Source organism: Rattus norvegicus, chromosome 12 (assembly GCF_036323735.1).
Source record: "Rattus norvegicus strain BN/NHsdMcwi chromosome 12, GRCr8, whole genome shotgun sequence".
In the NCBI taxonomy this organism is placed as follows: Eukaryota; Metazoa; Chordata; class Mammalia; order Rodentia; family Muridae; genus Rattus; species Rattus norvegicus.
Window position 1 is genome coordinate 18,378,553 of NC_086030.1, and position 18,627 is coordinate 18,397,179.

Consider the following 18,627-nt stretch of genomic DNA (forward strand, 5'->3'; position numbering starts at 1 on the left):
CACTCCCCTCATGTCAAACTCCTCCAAAGGACCACATCTATGGATGCTCCCTCTCACCCACTTCCTGCCGGCGGCCCTGACCTTCCTTCTAACCCCACTGTCTCTATGTCCTATAGTGCTGGGATTATGGATGTGCTACTGACAGAACCCTACAATTCATACATGCTGGGCCAGTGGTTCTCAACATGGGGTCATGATGAATGTATATGGAGGGGTCAAATGACCCTTTCACAGAGATCCCACAAGACCATCAGAAAACACAAATATTTACATTAGGATTCACAACAGTAGCCGAATTTCAGTTATGACATGGCAACAAAGTAACTTTATGTTTGGGAGTCAGCACCTCATGAGGAGCTGACTTAAACGGTTGGCATTAGGAAAGTTGAGAATCCGTGCTCTGGGCAAGCCAACACTTTGCCAATCGGATCACATCCCCGGCCCCATGATATGTCAGGCTTCATGCTTCATGTATTTACCATGGTATACATTGTTCTTCAAGTCACTGTTTGTTGAGGTTTCCTGGTCCAGGATGGCTCATGACTTTTTCTCCTTCTCAAGTTCCTTTATATTGAAGGCACTCAAAATGAAAACAAATCCAGGGAAGAGGACCACCAGGAGTGTCCCTCTCCGTCTGTAAGCTCTCTTCTCCCTAGTCCTCATCACTAGGTCATTCTTTCTTTTCCATTCTAATTCAATCAATTCTCACTTGTTCTAGGCCAACTGCTTTTTTTTTTTCTTTTCTTTTTTTCCGGAGCTGGGGACCGAACCCAGGGCCTTGCGCTTGCTAGGCAAGCGCTCTACCACTGAGCCAAATCCCCAACCCCCTAGGCCAACTTCTATGATAACCCTGGGGTGATGTCTTCTGGGCCTCACAGGACATGTGCTTGGAGTACGTGAGTTAACTGTTTTAAAGCCTGTCTCCTCCCCTCCACAGGTGTCCGCTCTTTTCTTTTCAGACCCGTATTTCCTAATACCCAGCCCATCGCCCTTCACAATAAGCACTTGTGGAATAGCTGAGTGGATTTCTGGAAACTTCCGAGACCGAAAGGAATCATGATGGTAAATCTGAAGAACTAGACGGAGCCTGTGTCAGCTGCAAAGTCTCTCCAGCAGCAGCTAAGAATAATCCCATTATCAGTGCAGCACAGCCTAGACGGAGCTGGAGGAAGACTGGCCAAGTAATTAGCCAGAGGCTGGAGGCCTCATCCCTCGCTCGGGCTGGCTCAGACAGCCAAGGGGAAAGGGTGGGAAGTCAGGCCCAGAGCAGCTTCCTGACAGCAAGTTCTGAAAGGGGCAGGCAGCAGACCCCTCTGCCGGGAAGACAGTGAAGTGAAGGCTCGGCCCCATCCAGTCACCTGAGGTTGAGCTCCTGGGTTTGCCACCAGGTGACAAGAAAGTCTTACACAGCTGAGGAAGTGCACTTGGCGCTAGATCCCTGAAAACAGGAACAGAAACATACCCAGCACCAAACTCTCGGGGGAAAGAAATGGCATGAAGGAAAGACACCGGTCTAAACAACCAGAAGACACTGGGTAATGGATGCTCTTGGAAGCTGGAGGCCCACACTGGAAACCAACTGACTTGAGTGATTCCTCATGCACACCGCACACACTCTCAACACAAGGAAACAGCGAATGTAGGGGACTAAATTAACTGTGAACAGACCCAGAAAGGCTCACAAAGGGAACACAGCCACCACGGAAAGAATCGGGCAACCAAGCATTCAGTGACTCCGTCCTACCCACGCTTCCATATCAACTCAGGGCAGACATTTGTTTCCCCAGGAAATTAAAGAATTCCAGAAGACAGAAAAGTGCCAGAAGGAGATCATATGTTTTCCTTTTTTGTTGTTGGCGGGGGGGGGGGGGGGGGATGCAGCGAACTTTGGTTCTTTTTTTTTTTTTTTTTTTTTTTCGGAGCTGGGGACCGAACTCAGGGCCTTGCGCTTCCTAGGCAAGCGCTCTACCACTGAGCTAAATCCCCAACCCCTGGATGCAGCGAACTTTATTGATGGTATTGAAGAGAGAAGGCTCCCTAGGCCCCTCCTGTTATTATGGGGTCTGGGATGGAATTGTGAGGGAGATGTTCAGTGTTGGGGCCTGAGGTGGGATGGGGACTCCTCAGCAACTGAGGGCCTCTCTCTTGCTCTCAGTGTCCTTGCTGGGCTGGGGTGGGTGGTCCAGGGTTTCTTACTCCTTGGAGGCCATGTAGGCCAGGAGGTCCACCACCCTGTTGCTGTAGCCATATTCATTGTCATACCAGGACATGAGCTTTACAAAGTTGTCATTGAGAGCAATGCCAGCCCCAGCATCAAAGGTGGAAGAGTAGGAGTTGCTGTTGAAGTCGCAGGAGACAACCTGGCCCTCAGTGTACCCCAGGATGCCATTTAGTGGGCCCTCGGATGCCTGCTTTACCACCTTCTTGATGTCATCATACTTGGCATGTTTCTCCAGGCGGCATGTCAGATCCACAACGGATACATTGGGGGTAGGAACATGGAAGGCCATGCCAGTGAGCTTCCCGTTCAGCTCTGAAATGACTTTGCCCACAACCTTGGCAGCACTAGTGGATGCAGTGATGATGTTCTGGGCTGCCCCATGACCATCACGCCACAGTTTTCCAGAGGGACTATCCACAGTCTTCTGAGTGGCAGTGATGGCAAGGACTGTGGTCATGAGCCCTTCCACGATGCCAAAGTTGTCATGGATGACCTTGGCCAGGGGGGCTATGCAGTTGGTGGTGCAGGATGCATTGCTGACAATCTTGAGGAAGTTGTCATATTTCTTGTGGTTCACACCCATCACAAATATGGGGGCATCGGCCAAAGGGGCGGAGATGATGACCCTTTTGGCCCCACCCTTCAAGTGAGCCTTTCTCCATGGTGGTGAAGACACCAGTAGACTCCATGACATACTCAGCACCAGCGTCACCCCATTTGATGTTAGCGAGATCTCGCTCCTGGAAGATGGTGACAGGCTTCCCATTGATGACAAGCTTCCCATTCTCAGCCTTGACTGTGCCGTTGAACTTGCCATGGGTAGAGTCATACTGGAACATGTAGACCATGTAGTTGAGGTCAATGAAGGGGTCGTTGATGGCAACAATGTCCACTTTACCAGATGCAGAGCAGAAGGCAGCCCTGGTAACCAGGTGCCCAATATGGCCAAATCTGTTCATACCAACCTTCACCATCTTGTCTATGAGACGAGGCTGGCACTGCATGAGAAGATGTGGCTGTCTCTGGAACAGGGAGGAGCAGAGACGACCATATGTTTTCTAGACGGCATACGGGGCAGAGAACACACAAAGGCCAAAGCCTAAGAAAGAACTTTGAGCTGTGAGGCACAAACGGGGAGGCCCCTAATGCTGGCCCAGAGCTGTTCCCAAGGCACTGGAGAGAACCACGGACCTGAAACACTGCAGAGGGATAAGCAGCTCAGTAGCATGTGGGCTGGAAATCCCAGTTAGGACAGCTGGGCTAGTAACAAGCAATCCCATGCCTTCAGCAAGGCAGGGAGAGTACAAAGCATTTACCAGAGTGATGGCATATCAGAGGGTTCAGAGGGTACACAGAGAGGCAAATCACAAGTGCTAACAGCAGCAGGGACCAGAGCAGCTCTGCTGTGAATGAGACTAGTGCCCCGAAAACAAAGCCAGGTCTTCTTGCCTTGGCAATGTAGAGGAAATCCAGCTGGCAGGATGGCTCCCCACCCACTCTGCACCCTACAGGGATATTTGCCAAACTCCCATGCCCCAAGCTGTACACAGGGCTGGTCCTAACCCCTCCCACTTCCCCACATCGGGGAAATACACATGACTCAGTCAGAAACATGGGGCAGCTACCAGTGTTAACGAAGCCAGGCCTCCATTCATAAAAGTGAAGTCAACCCAGGATCATCAGATCTTGGAGAAGATCCGAAATAAAAATAAGAGACAAAGAACAAGATGAACACATACCAGGAGCCCTGGAAGAAACAGGATTCTGTATCTAAAAGGAGAAAAAATAGGCTTTTCTTTAAAAAAAAAAAATCGACTTAGTAGCCTCAGAGAGATGGCAAGAACTTTAATACCCTTCTAGGGCAGAATGCTCGGGAAAGTAGGGGCAAAGCAAATGCCAAACTATGACTTTTGAAAGCAGGGCTGAAAGAGTCAACGCAAAGAATCAACAGCATGGAAGTTAAGAAAATGACCAGAATAAAAATCTGCAAGAAACAAACAAACAAACGCTGCTGGGGGCAAGCAGCACAGTGGAATCCATGTGGAGGATCCAAGAGAAATTTCCTTAGGACAACAGAGACAACAGAGAAGGGAGCAGAGAAAGGGATGAGAGAAAGCACACGCAGGTCAAAGGATGCTGGGCTGCTTGGCAATATGTGTCTTCCCATTTGTGCTGGCACGACCTTTGCATGAGAGGATACAGGTGGAGCAGCGCGGTCAGAGCTTCAGTCCTAGAAGGTATGTTCTGTTGCCCTTCGGGGAACACGCAAATCTAGATTTCTGCCTGTTTTTTAACCTTGTAAATGGAGGAGACTCCTTAGCCTCTGTAAATATAACAGAGAAAATTATTTTCTTCATTGTTATTAATCACAAAGACTCCTAACTAATATAGTTAAGTAATGATGCCTTGTTTTGAGATAGGGACACAGGTAGCCCAGGCTGGCCTCAAGTCACTATACAGTCAAGGCTGATCTGAAACTTCTGATCCTCCTGCTTTGGGCTTCTAATCCTGGGATTACGGATATGGCTTACCCTGCCTAGTTCATGCAGAGCTGTTAACAGAAGCCAGAGCTTCATGCCCACGAAGCAAGAACACTACCAAATGAGCTACAACCCTGGTCTAAGATACTGTCTTTTGGTTTTATACAGTACAGGTTAAACACATAAAGGAGACTACAGATTTTGAGGAAATCACATATCTTGTAAATGCCTAGAGGACAGAAAATAGGCAAGACACAAATACGAAGGACTTTGGGAATAAGCAAGACTTACTGTGGCCTAAAAGACATCCTCACATTCTCACAGTATACAAGAGAACTTTGGAAGCAATAAACAGTGCAGACAAGACTAGCTAAATAATATGTTGGTGAAAAATCAGAGTTTAAATAAGCTAGATGTGGTAGTTTGAATAGGTATGGACTCCATACATTCCTCTGTTTGAATGCTGGGCCCATAGGAAGTGGCACCATAAGGAGGTGTGACCTTGATGGAATAGGTGTGGCCCTGTTGGAGGAAGTGTGTCACTATGTTTATGTGTATATATGTATATGATACATATGATACACATATGTGTATCAAAAGGCTCAGGGAACCTGGCAGAAAAGAAGATAAAGAGAATCAAGACCCAGAGGATGAGGAAAAGTGCACTGAAATGTCCTCTAGATGTGGCACAGATGTTGCATTCTTTAATTCACAGCAGTTGTGGTTATCTGCACAATTCCTACATACAGTTAAGCCAGTCCACATTGCAGTGTGGGTGAGGATTGGGCTTCATGAGGACCCACCTTTAGCTAATGGCTTCTAGGAGAGGGGGAAGTCATTTTTCTTCAGGGATATGGCAACTAGCAGGTTGCCAATGGTCCAGTGGATGGCCTTATACTCATGTATGTGTGGAAACCACTAACTGAATTCAGCAGTTTATAGAGAAGTAGAGGAGGCTGTGTTGGGGAAGATCAGTAGAAACAGGGGTGGAAGTTGGGGAAAAAATAATCAAGGTAATTGTATATTTATATAATGCATATATATGATACTGTCAGAGAATAAATTTTTAAATTATAAAAATCATTATTATTATTTAGTTCCCATAAATGCTTCTAGGTTTACATTCAAAATTTTCATTCATTTGGGATTTTCAAAACTTTTCTTACATTTATTTATATATTTATTATGCTTATGACAGAGAGAAAAAGAGCAAGAGAGAGAGTAAAAGAGCAAGAGAGAGCAAGAGAGGGAGCAAGAGAGAGAGAAAGAGCGAGGGAGAGAGCAAGAGAGAGAGAGCAAGAGAGCGAGCGAGAGTAAGAGAGAGAGAAAGAGCAAGAGAGAGAGTGAGAGAGAGCAAGAGAGAGAGCAAGAGAGAAAGTGAGAGAGAGCGAGAGAGAAAGAGTGAAAGAGTGAGAGAGAGAGAAAGAGTGAGAGAGAGAGTGAGAGAGAGAGCAAGAGAGAGAGCAAGAGAGAGAAAGAGCAAGAGAGAGCGAGAGAGAGAAAGCAAGAGAGAGAGCGAGAGAGAGAAAGAGCAAGAGAGAGAGCGCGAGAGACAGAGCGAGAGAGAGAAAGCAAGAGAGAGAGCGAGAGAGAAAGAGCAAGAGAGAGAGCGAGAGAGAGAGAGACAGAGCGAGAGAGAGAGCGAGAGAGAGAGAAAGCAAGAGAGAGCGAGAGAGAGAAAGAGCAAGAGACAGAGCGAGAGAGAGAGAAAGAGCGAGAGAGAGAGAGAGAGAGAGAGAGAGAGAGAGAGAGAGAAAGAGAGAACTCATGTGGAAGTAAGGAGACAAATGGCAAGCGTTGGTTCTTTGCTTCCAGTCATGTGGGTCCAAGGAATAAGATCAAGTTGTTGGCTTGATGGCCAGCACCCTTTCCCACTGAGCCTTTCCATTACATGGTTTTGGATGTAAAGACAAAAGAAAGTAACCAATGTTTTATGCTCAATCTCTAGCTGTCTATATTAGTCAATCAATTTGACCAGGTACTTAATGATATGAAAGGAGTTATTCTAAAGTGTAATAGCTTTAATGAATAGTAAACACTCTCCACTGAATCTACTTGTTGAGAATCCGAGTGTAGCTTAGTTCTGTTGTTCTAGTTTGGCTGTATCTCATGCCAGGTAATGTCTGGCTGATGTCTTGCTGACCAAAACAATCGGAAGGCTTCACTGTGACTGGAGGATACACTTCCAACACCGTATTCACCCAGCCAGCCAAGTAGACAGTTACTGTTGATCAATTTGATTTCCTCTGCATGGAGACCTCCCTCAAGGGTGGATGAATGTTCTCAAGATGGTAGCTGGCTTCTCCCAGAGCAAATAATCCAAGAGAACACAGACAAAAATTGCAGTGTGTTTTATAAGCTAATCATGGAAGTCGCACACCATCATTTTCGTGGCATCATACTAGTTATCAGAGCCAGTGTAAGAAGCATATATATGAAGATGAGAACACAGCAGGATGATCAGGGTCAGCCACCCGAGAGGCTTGGTATCACACCACATTTCCTCTGATGTTAAATTAAATATATTTAACATATACTAACCTCTCAAATATATTTGGGGTTATAGATAGTTTTATTTTTTCATTTGCTGCCTTTTCCTGAGCCAATATTAAACTTATTTTATAATTACACCTTTATCAATAGTTTGTGGGGTATAAAAGCAAGTCTGTGTTCATCACACTCTTGATTTTCATTTTGAAAAAAAATTCAAGTACTCATGCAAATGAGCTCCCAATTAACTGTAACCTGTTATTGACTATTGAATTCTCTGACAGACTGTAATCGTGTTATGTAAGAAAAATGCTGGTGCAGCATGCTACATTACACTATGCAAAATGCCTAATTATGTATAATTTAAAGGTTCACTAAATTTTTTTTTGTTGAATGTCTACTTTGTGTCACATACAAGCACACTTACACATACATTGGTAAACTGAGATACAGTCCTGGGCTGGGAAAAGAACTTTGCAAAGTGCTTGTCTTGTAAGTAAAAGGACCTGAGTTCAACTCTCAGCACCCACATAAAAATCTTTGAGCACAGTACCATAAGTTTGTAATTGTGGATCTGGGGAGACAGAAATACAAGGATCCCTGGGGCTTACTGCCCAGAAAGCCTATCTGGGAAGTTACAGGGAAGCAAGAGACCATTTCAAAGTAAGTGGACAGCCAACATTTCTGAGGATAAAATCCCAAGTTGACTTCTGGACTAAACACACACACACACACACACACACACACACACACACACTCACACACACACACACTCACACACTCACACACACACTCACACACACTCACACACACACTCACACACACACACACACACACACACACAAGTGACAGGCTACTATAAACAAGACAAAACAATTAGTAGCAGGCCAATGAGATCTTTGGGCACACATGGTACTTGCGGTCTGAGGCTAGACACCTGTGTTCCATATCCAGACTTACACAAGGTGGGAGAAAATCGACTCCTCAGAGTTGTTCTGACCTCCACACATGATGGGCCTTGGCATACATAGACCCATACTCACATACATGTACAATAATAAAGTACATTTTTAAAAACACAGAATTGCATAAAAACACTACAAAAGAAGAGCACAAGGTTTCAGAAGGCATTACAACAAAAGGAGTAAGTTGATTCTGAATAGTCAGAAAAGGGCTCTGTCAAGAGGGTAATCTAAGATCCGAATGATATGTTAGAGTTGAGCCATGGCACACATAGGTCTGCACTACAAACCATGTATGCGTCTCATAAAACCTGTTCCACCTCCAGTGGAAAGACAGCGCATCAAGTGGAGGGATGGGGTTGCCATCCCACAGTTAAAAACTCTGGCCCAGAATTGTTCCTGTCTGAAAAAACTGCAAGGACAAAAAATAGAGAAGAGCCTGAGGGAAAGGAGGTCCAGCGACAGCCCAAATAGGGATCCAGCTCAAGGGAGGCTCCAAGGACTGACACCATTACTGATGCTATGGTGTACTTACAGACAGGAGCCTAGCACGGCTGCCCTCCAAGAGGCCCAACAAGCAGCTGACTGAGATAGAAGCAGATACTTACACCCAACCATTGGGCTGAAGTCGGGGACCCCTGTGGTTGAATTAGGGAAAGGCTGGAAGAAGTTGAGGAGGGCAACCCCATAGGAAGACCAGCAGTCTCAACTAACCCAGACCCCTGAGATCTCTCAGACACTGAACCACCAATCAGGAAGCATACATTAGCTGGTATGAAGCCCTGACACATGTACAGCAGAGGACTACTGTGTCTGGCCTCAGTGAGAGAAGATGCACCTAAACCTCAAGAGACTTGAGACCCCAGGGTCCTGGAACGGTAGGGTGGGGTGGGGGTGGAGACATCCTCTTGGAGACAGGGGGAAGGAGGAATGGGATGAGGAACTGTTGGAGCAAGGACTAGGAGGGGGATAGTGACTGGACTATAAAGAGAAGGTTAAAGATAATAAAAAATAAACTAAAACCTGTTTCTATTTAGGGCTTGTGATAACAAAGGGGGATTTCTGTTATTGAATAAACATGGTTGTTTTGGTCTGTGTAAGAACTACAAAATATGTAACAAATGCCTTAATTACTTCTACAGTTTGTCTACTTTTGGTTTTCCAATCAGATCTCATATACTACTTCACTAATTCATAGTATCAAGTTCTTTAAAGGTTTTACTTGTATACTGTTTTTAATTTCTTTGAAAATTGCATCTATTTATACAATGTATTTTAACTCCATCCATCCATATGTCCTCCCTCCACCTCCACTTAGAAGGCTCCACCCCATTTCCCTCCCAAGTTCCTGTCCTCCAATTGTTGTTGGTGATTTATCGATTAACAATCCACCCGGAGTCCAGTTCATGCTGCTCACATGCATATGAGAGTAGGGCCATCCACTGAGGCTTGGACAACCTACTAGTAGCCATGTCCTGTAAGAAGAACGATTGTCCCTCCCTCAATAACCATTTATTATCAATAGTATCTCCACCACCATACCGGAATTTTGGCTGGCTTGCTGTTGTGATATTGTACCCATAACCACAGTTGCTAGGAATCAGTCAGTGTGTATAACAGCCATGTCATGTCCCGAAGTCAGCATTTCACAAGTCTTCTTTACCCACCAGCTCTTTCACTCTTTCCACCCACTCTACCATGATGGTCTCTGTGCCTTCGATGGGGGAGGGTAATTCATCCACAGCAGAGCACCACACTTCTTCACATGGATGCTTCTTATAGAAATCGTATTTATTTGGATGTTTTCGATTGTGAAAGGTGTTTTCAGTTGTTAATTAAAAATGGTTGTTTTAGAATGTGTAAAATATACAGGGGTTTGAGCACTTTATTGCTTCTATAGTCTGATTTAGTTTTTCCAATCATATTTCATACACTGATTTTGCTTCTTCACCAATTACATTTATCAGTTATTTTCCATCAAATAACAATGTATCATGCTTCCCCCCCCCCAACCAAAAAAACTTGTGATGACATCTTACTTGGGAATTTTAAATGTTTCTAGAGTTTCATTGTTTTTAAAAAGCTTTGATTAATTTAAGACATATCACTGACTATATTAAGATGGAAAATATTCTTCAATCCTTCTATTCTTATTACTGAGAGGTTTTGTTTTAAGAAAAGATATTAAATTTGATGAAGTAACTCTACCATCTTTTGAGACCTTATGGGTTTTCCTCCATTGGCTTGTTCATAATTTAAATTTTATGAAATTCTTTAATGCCAAGCAATCATTCTTAACACTGAGGGAATAGAATAATTCCTATTTGGTCATACTTTCATAAATCAATCACTAGATTCTAGTTTCTAAAATTTAAGTTTTGACATCGAAAGCCTTATGCCTTCTTTTTCCTGTGTCTTGTTATTAAAATCTATTTTAAGTTAGGAACATAACAAAAATATTTTTTAAACATTAAATCATGGAACACAGTAGATTTTGAAACAAAAATCTATCTCCTTCGTGCGATTACATCTCTGCCGAGCAGCCTATAATGCATGTCATTCTGAATTGTGCACCGTCTTCTGAGCCAGCTCCATATGTCAGCGTGTATCACTCACAATGCACTGAGGGCAAGTGACAAAGACTCTAGATGCCACAATGAAGACACTGCCTTTCTTGGGAGCAAATCCTGAGGTAAAGCAATTTCCAGGTTCTTTAGCTCCAAGCCCAGTGTCAGGAACACAGGGCCTAGCTCTAGCCTGGATCTTCAAGTCCTCAGAAGAGCTGTCATTCTCACAACTAACCAGTGTAAAGATAAACAGACTTTCCCAAAGCTGTTTGGTGTTAAGTTCCTTTTATCAAGTATTCCTGTTGCCACTTGTATTTTCCATATCAGATCTGAGACAGCCGTTGCCTGACCCTAGACTTTCTTCTACTTCTGTTATTTCAGCTTTTAGTCCTAGGTCTGTGATAACAGCTGGGGGTGATTTTCATCTGTGTTATATGACAGGGATCCCGACTCATGTTTTTCCATGTAGAAGTTCATTCCTCCTGGTATCATTTGCTGAAAACACTATTTCTTTCCCAGTGACTAGTCTTGACAATGAGTGGTGTGAGGACAATTCATTTCTCATTAATTTACTCTTAAATTCTCAAGATCAGACTCTTCCCCAACTAACCACCACCACCCTTGCCTACTAGAGCTGAGGAGGGAGCAGATGCCTGACAAAAGCAAGAAGCACTGTAAGAATGAAAGCAAGGGGTAATGGATGCTGGGAAGAAAACCAACTTCATAAGGGCTTGAGAAATTAAATCCAAACTAAAACTGTTCATTTCTCCATTAGGAACAATTTAAGTGGCTTACATGTGATTTTCATTCACCAATGACACCCAGGTATATGTTGTAAGGAGTCATGGGCCTACTTATTATCCTTCCTGCTCTCTTCTAATATTGTTAGCCTATTTTCCTTCTGTACTGAGCTTGGACCATTTTTTTCCTAGAAAACTATTCATTTTCCTTTGTCTCAAACTGATAAATATATAAGCACATAAATTGTATCTTTGTTTGCTTAATTTCCTCCTTTTCATTCCTAATGTTCAATCTCCCTTTCCCTCTCCTCCCTCTCCCCCCTTCCCCTCCCTTCCCACCTCCCTCCCTCCCCACCTCTCTCTCTCTCTCTCTCTCTCTCTCTCTCTCTCTCTCTCTCTCTCTCTCTGTGTGTGTGTGTGTGTGTGTGTGTGTGTGTGTGTGTGTGTGTGTGCGCGCACACACGTCTGTATTAAGTTACCTACAAACCTTACCTGGACTCCTGGCCATTTTCTCCCCAAAAAAATACATTGAGATTTATCCCTATTACTGTTTTGTACATGTTTCTGTATCTTTAATAATTTCCCATGAACTTTCCTTTTTTTTCTAATGCCTGAGCTGTAATGCTTTATCTTGTTATGGTGGTTCTTTTTGTTTAGAATCTAATTATACTATGTTCTTCTAATGAGTGGTTCTGATCATATCCCATGGGATTCATAACCCGACTCAAGAATTTCTGAGAAGACGGCTTGAGAGGTGGTCAGAGAATCTGGATTTTGCTTTCGATTTTTCATAATCAGTGTTTTTCAAATTTTATTGCTGTTAGGGGATATATTTATATTACTTTCAGTATAGACTATAGACTATGGTTTAGAATATATTGTATGGAGGAAAAGTATTCAATGTAGTTCTAAAGATTAAGTTTTGTCTGTTGGCAAGGTACTGATCTCAGTGTATGCCTACCCCTTAGGACACCCTAAAATTATCAGGAGACTTACAGCCTCTATTATTTTGCTACTGTCTAATTTAATGTGTCCAAAAATATGTAAATGTCTCACTCCTCCTCTTCTTTCATTTGCAATAATGAATGTGCACTGTGATGTAACTTACCCATAGAAAGAAATTCACGTTATGTCATAATTGCAGCTTACATCTTTCATCTTTATAATTTGTGTCCTATTTTAATGGTTTGTCTTACAATTGAGCTATTACATTCTCTTTGCTTGTGTTTATCAATGTCTTTCATTTAAGCCTTTGAGTAATTTCCTTTTGAATGTGCCTTTTAGAAAGGACGTACAATCCGATTGCTCTCTTTTTTTGCCGGATCGGTGAGTTTTTAATTATCTAATTATAATTTCTTCCGTTTTTTTTTTTTTCCTTAGATAACCCAACTCCCTGAAACAGTGAGTTAAACTTGCCTGAGTTGGGCTGCCAACCACCAATCATTGAGCAGGAGACATAAACATATCCTAGTTTCCAGAGGGTCAGTGAGTTGTAAGACTTCATGCCAGACTGAACCTTCCAAATGGGAGTCTAGGGCTGAGGAGATGTTTCGGTGACAAAGCACTTGCCATGCAAGCATGAGGGCCTGAGCTCAGATCCCCTGAACATATGGTAGGTATGTGATCTTGTGGTGAGATGGGAGACAGGAGAATCCCCTTAAAGCTCTCGGACCAGCTAGACTGGCCTATGTAGCCATGAACAAGAGACCCTGTGTCAAACAACATGGAATCAAGTACCAAAACTCAATCTTGTCCTCTAACCTCCACACACTTAGCCACACTCACAAACATCATCTCACATGTGCGAGCGCGTGTGTGCATGCACACACGCGCGCACACACACACATACACACACACACGCACGCGCACACACACACATATACACACACACATACACACACACATACACACACACATACACACACACGCACGCGCACACACACACATATACACACACACATACACACACACATACACACACACATACACACACACATACACACACACGCACGCGCACACACACACATATACACACACACATACACACACATACACACACATACACACACACACATACACACACACGCACGCGCACACACACACATATACACACACATACACACACACATACACACACATACACACACACATACACACACACATACACACACACACGCACGCACACACACACATATACACACACACATACACACACACGCACGCGCACACACACACATATACACACACATACACACACATATACACACACATACACACATACATACACACACACACATACACACACACACATACACACACACACACACCACATAATTTTAAAAGTCAGAGAAATAAGTTAAATCAGTTTTCTCTGCTATGACAAACGTGTTTACACAGCTTTCAAAGAGAAGGGTGGAAATGTGGAACATGCATGAAGAAAGTCATTGCAGCTCACACTAGCAATGGAGCTGGATGCCGTCTCTGGGCCACACAGCCTTACCCTTCTGGCATTTAATAGACAAGATGCCTGAGACCAACCTAATTTGTGTTCCTCTGAAGGCAACCTGCTCTATCTCCTGGGGTTGATTTATCCTTAAAATTCAAATATTTTGCCAAGCAGGTCTATGTAGAAACCTTTTTCATTAATTTTGGAAGGTTCTCAGGGGTCTCTTTGCTATTTACTTATCCGCTTCTCCAGCACAGCCGTTGACTGTGATTTCTCTGCCTCGCATTTCAGCTTCCTTTAGGTTAAAGACCTGTGCACTGTCCACCACCTCCACTCTCCACATTTGCATAGCTTTGCCTTTCTTCTGTGCATTCTGCACGGGCTCCTCTTCATCATCCACATTACTAGAAACCAAGTCTTCTCCCAGGTGTCTTAAGCTGTATTGCGATTTTTGTTTCTTGTTCTTTTATTTCAACCAGCTTCTTCTTTGACATCTGTATCTCCATGGATCCTTCTAAGGCCCTGTTTTGTTTTGTTTTGTTTGTTTTTTAGGGTTTTCTTTTCCCCCTCAAGGCCATTGCCTTGTTTATTTTTTATCCTAAGACACCATGGGATATTTACTAGACTACCTCTACTGTTGCTTTTCACATTGTCTTTGGGTTTCATTGCTGTGAAGAGACACCATGACCAAGGCAACTCTTATAAAACATTATTGTGTGTGTGTGTGTGTGTGTGTGTGTGTGTGTGTGTGTGTGCGTGCATATGTGTGTTGTTGTTGTTTGTTTGTTTGTTTGTTTGTCTTTAAACAGAATCTCTTATGTAGCTCTGGTTATTGTGGAATTCACTATGCAGACCAGTACAATTTCAGAGGTTCAGCCCAATATCAGCATGATGGGAAGCAAGGCAAATTTGATGCTGGAGGAGTCAAGGTTTCTGCATTTTTTCCATTTGTTTATTTATTGTTTACCTTTTATTTATTTATTTTATTTATTGTTCCTCCCTCCTCTCCTCTCAGCCCCACCCTCACAAATCCCTCCTTCCATTATTCTCTCCCTGTCTCAGAGAAGGGGAAGCCCCCCTTGGTTACCACCTCACCCTGGGAAATCAAGTCCCAGCAGGATTAAGTTCATCCTCTCCCACTGAGGCCTGGCCAGGCAGGTCAGCTAGGGAAAAGAGATCCGATGGCAGGCAACAAAGTCTTAGACAGCCCACCCCTTCTGGTTGTTATCAGATCTACATGAAAACTAAGCTGTGCGTTGGCTACAAATGTACAGGGAGCCTAGGTCCAGCCCCTGCAAGCACTCTGGTTGGTGGTTCAGTCTCTGTGAGCCCCCATGGTCCAGGTTAGTTGACTCTGGATCTTCTTGTGGTGTCCTTTAACCCTGTGGCACACTAAAGCCCATTTCTTTCCCCACTCTTTCACAAGACCTCCTTAGCGCTGCCTGATGGTTGGCTGTGGGTTTCTTCATCTGTCTCCATTTGCTGCTGGATGAAGCCTCTGAGGAGACTGTGATATTATGCTCCTGTCTGCAAGCATATCAGACTATCAGTAATAGTGTCTGGGGTTGGCTCTCTCAAATGAGATGGGCCTCAAGTTGGGACAGTCATTGGTTGGCCATTTCCTCAATCTCTGTTCCATCTTCATGGAGGCAGCAGGGGGAGACTAGATTCAACATTGGGAGGAGCTTAAGGATTGAAGACCTCAAAGCTTGCATCCACAGTGTCCTGCTTCCTCCATCAATGCCGCACCTACTCCAACAAGGCCACACCTCCTAAAGGTGCCACTCCCTATGGCCAGCCATTCACACACAGGAGTCTATGGCGGCCAAACCTATTCAAACCATCACACACGTGGAGTCACTTCAGAAGGGTAATGTCTAGATTGTCCCTCATACTCATATCCCACTCAGGCTTCTGCAATGTAGATCTGAGTTCATGCCAGAATGAACAACAATTCCCTAGTCCCTGCTGTCCATTATTCACTGGCAGGTTTTCCCTCTCAAGTTAGACTCAGAAGAAAGATAGGTCCCACTCTGGCCTCAACTGGAAACACGCGACACATCTGTCTGATTAGCCTGGAGGTAGAACTTCATGGTGAGAGTTCCTCTTGTCAGCCATGGCGCACCCCGTGCACCTTACCCTGCACAGGACAACAGGGCACTCGGCTCTCTCTCATGTCACCTGCTTCAGGCTCAGATTAGTTAATTAGTGCTGATGAGAGAGCCCAAGGCTTCACACACCCTGTCACAGCCCAAAAGCTCCTCTTCTAGGAGCTCGTATTCCCAAGTGCAAGATGCTGAACTCTCTCGGCCCTGCTGCTGGACTGCACAGTAGAAGTCACCATTTTTAAATCAAAGTGAACACAGACAGAAAAGAGCTTGAGATGAACACTGGTTCCAGTCTATGAGTGACAATTTCTTTTGCAGCTCACCATGGCACTCGGTCTTCCAGAAGTCCCTGTGAGTAAAGTCTTCCTGCGGCTCTACTCAGTAAGGGGCATTCCAACGTTGCCGTTCTACGAACAGAACGTGCGTTTAAGTGCTCCACGGCTATGCTCAACCCACTCCACAACCCATGCTGCACAAGGCTTCTGGTTTACAGTAACACTCCTACCCCAAAGTCAGCCACCCTCACCAACATTTAAACAAGAATCTGAAAGCCGTGTATCAGACCCAAGTCATCTGCCGCCACACTACCCAGAAATGTCAGCCCTAAGAGCTGTCCTCCATTTTAAAGTAAATACATCATCCCTTACTGTTTTGCTTTTTTTTTTTTTTTTAAGAACTCCGAGAATACGAGAATACGTTTTAAAGCGACAAAGACTTCCCCTAACATTCTGAAGTCAGACTTGTAAGGAACAACTATGGCAATTGTTTCCTCCTCCCCTCTGGGGTTAACATTTGTGTAGCTATCTCTTGTGGTTGGCACACCCTGTACTGATGAGAAAGAGCCATCTGCTTTACTGTCTGAAAAACACCACTTGTCTGCTATTCCCCTGCTGGTAAGGGGACTGTACTGAAACCAAGTACTCCTGAGGCCAATCTGCTTCTGAGACATCAGTTGTCTCTGTACCAAAAACACACTCAAAATCTACACATTATCTCCACTTAAAATCAGGGATGCATTCAAACCTCATCTTAGGCCTACGTTCGCGCTGTTTATTATGACTTGAATCCAAGCAAGATAATAGCAATGGTACATTTTTTTTTTTTTTAGAGCTGGGGAAAGTCCTGTTCCTCTGGTGATAACAAAGTGTCCCTGTGGACAAATGACATCACTGGCTCCCAGGTCCTGAATTGTTAATGCTGTGAATTGGTGCCATGAGCTGATACAGCTCAGCACTGCTCTGAAATATTCACACATTCAAAGAAAACAAAACGCTGTGTTTACTTAGGCAGCACATACACTGAGACAAACAAGCAGAGTTCATACCAGAATTATAGGGCTTTTTTTTTTTTAAAGGTTTTCTCTTTACTTTTAATCGTGTGTGTTTGTGTATGTTTCTGTGTAGGTATATGCACCTGAATGCAGTGTCCACAGAGTCCAGAAGAGGACATCAGATCTCTTGAAACTGGAGTCACAGGTAGAGGAAAACTACATGACATATGTGGTGGGAACCAAATTCATCTCCTCTTTAAGAGCCATAAAGCCATCTCTCTAGTCCCCCAAAGCTTTACTCTTAATATGTCAAAAGAAATGAACCACAAACTTTATAGATTGAGTTTTGGGGTTTTTTTTAGGATGTGTGTGTGTGTGTGTGTGTGTGTGTGTGTGTGTGTGTGTGTGTGTGTGTGAAAGAGAGAGAGAGAGAGAGAGAGAGAGAGAGAGAGAGAGAATGGAGAACAGAAGTATAAGTTAGGGATTTTTGTCTATCTTTTGCCATCTCACTTTTTAAGACAGGATCCATCACTGACTCTGGAGCTTGCCAATCTGGCTAGAGTAGCTAGCCAGAAAGTTCCTGGATCCACTCCTCTCCCCCAGATCTGGGGTTAGAAGCTTTTGCCACTGAATCTAGCTAGTGTTCTAAGTGGGGACAGGGCTCCAAATGCTCGAATGGTAAACCCAGAGCTCTGGGTTTAGTTTTCATTATAAAAGGAAAAAGAATTTCCAGCCTTCAATTCACCCAGGTTGATTTGCAATATTTCACAAGCAACTCTTTGGTAGCAATATGCACAAAATCCTGGGGAAATGTCTTATTTATGCTATACACTTCTGTGCCACATCATTTGTTTTCAATGTGAGGTAGGAAAGATTAAACAGTTCCCAAGACTTGTTCTATAATTGAAAACCTCTTATCCCCTTTACTCCAAACGAGAAGACCTGTATCTAAGTGTTCTGAAGTTGACCTAGCAAGGCAGACACTGACGTATGTTCTGCAGGCCCTGTCACACCTACTCAGCTGGTTATTACGGAACCTAAAGCCACAGACACCACAGCAACAATGAGCACTGAGTCAACAGAACTTTACTTACAGGAGTGCTGTAAAGGAAGCATCAGGAAACAGGACAGTGCAAAGAGGTATTCAAGTTCGGTACAATACAGTTCACAAGATTACACAGGCTTTGTCACTCTCGTGGGTAAAAAGAAACAGTAGCCATGTTTACGGTCCACAATAGCAACCTGAGCTATTCGGAACAGCCTTCACTCAGGGCTTACCATGTGCCAAGCACGGTTCTAAACCTTCTGCACTGATATCTGCTCGGTCCTAGCCCAGGTGGTTG

The 18,627-nt window shown here is 44.0% G+C and overlaps 1 protein-coding gene and 1 pseudogene across 2 annotated transcripts in view; both read right to left on the reverse strand.

Moving 5' to 3' along the window:
* Sdk1 (sidekick cell adhesion molecule 1) overlaps positions 1–18,627 on the reverse strand; it is a 986,485-nt gene that overhangs the window by 887,123 nt on the left and 80,735 nt on the right. The window lies entirely within an intron of this gene.
* On the reverse strand, positions 688–11,805 carry LOC134481268 (glyceraldehyde-3-phosphate dehydrogenase-like; annotated as a pseudogene).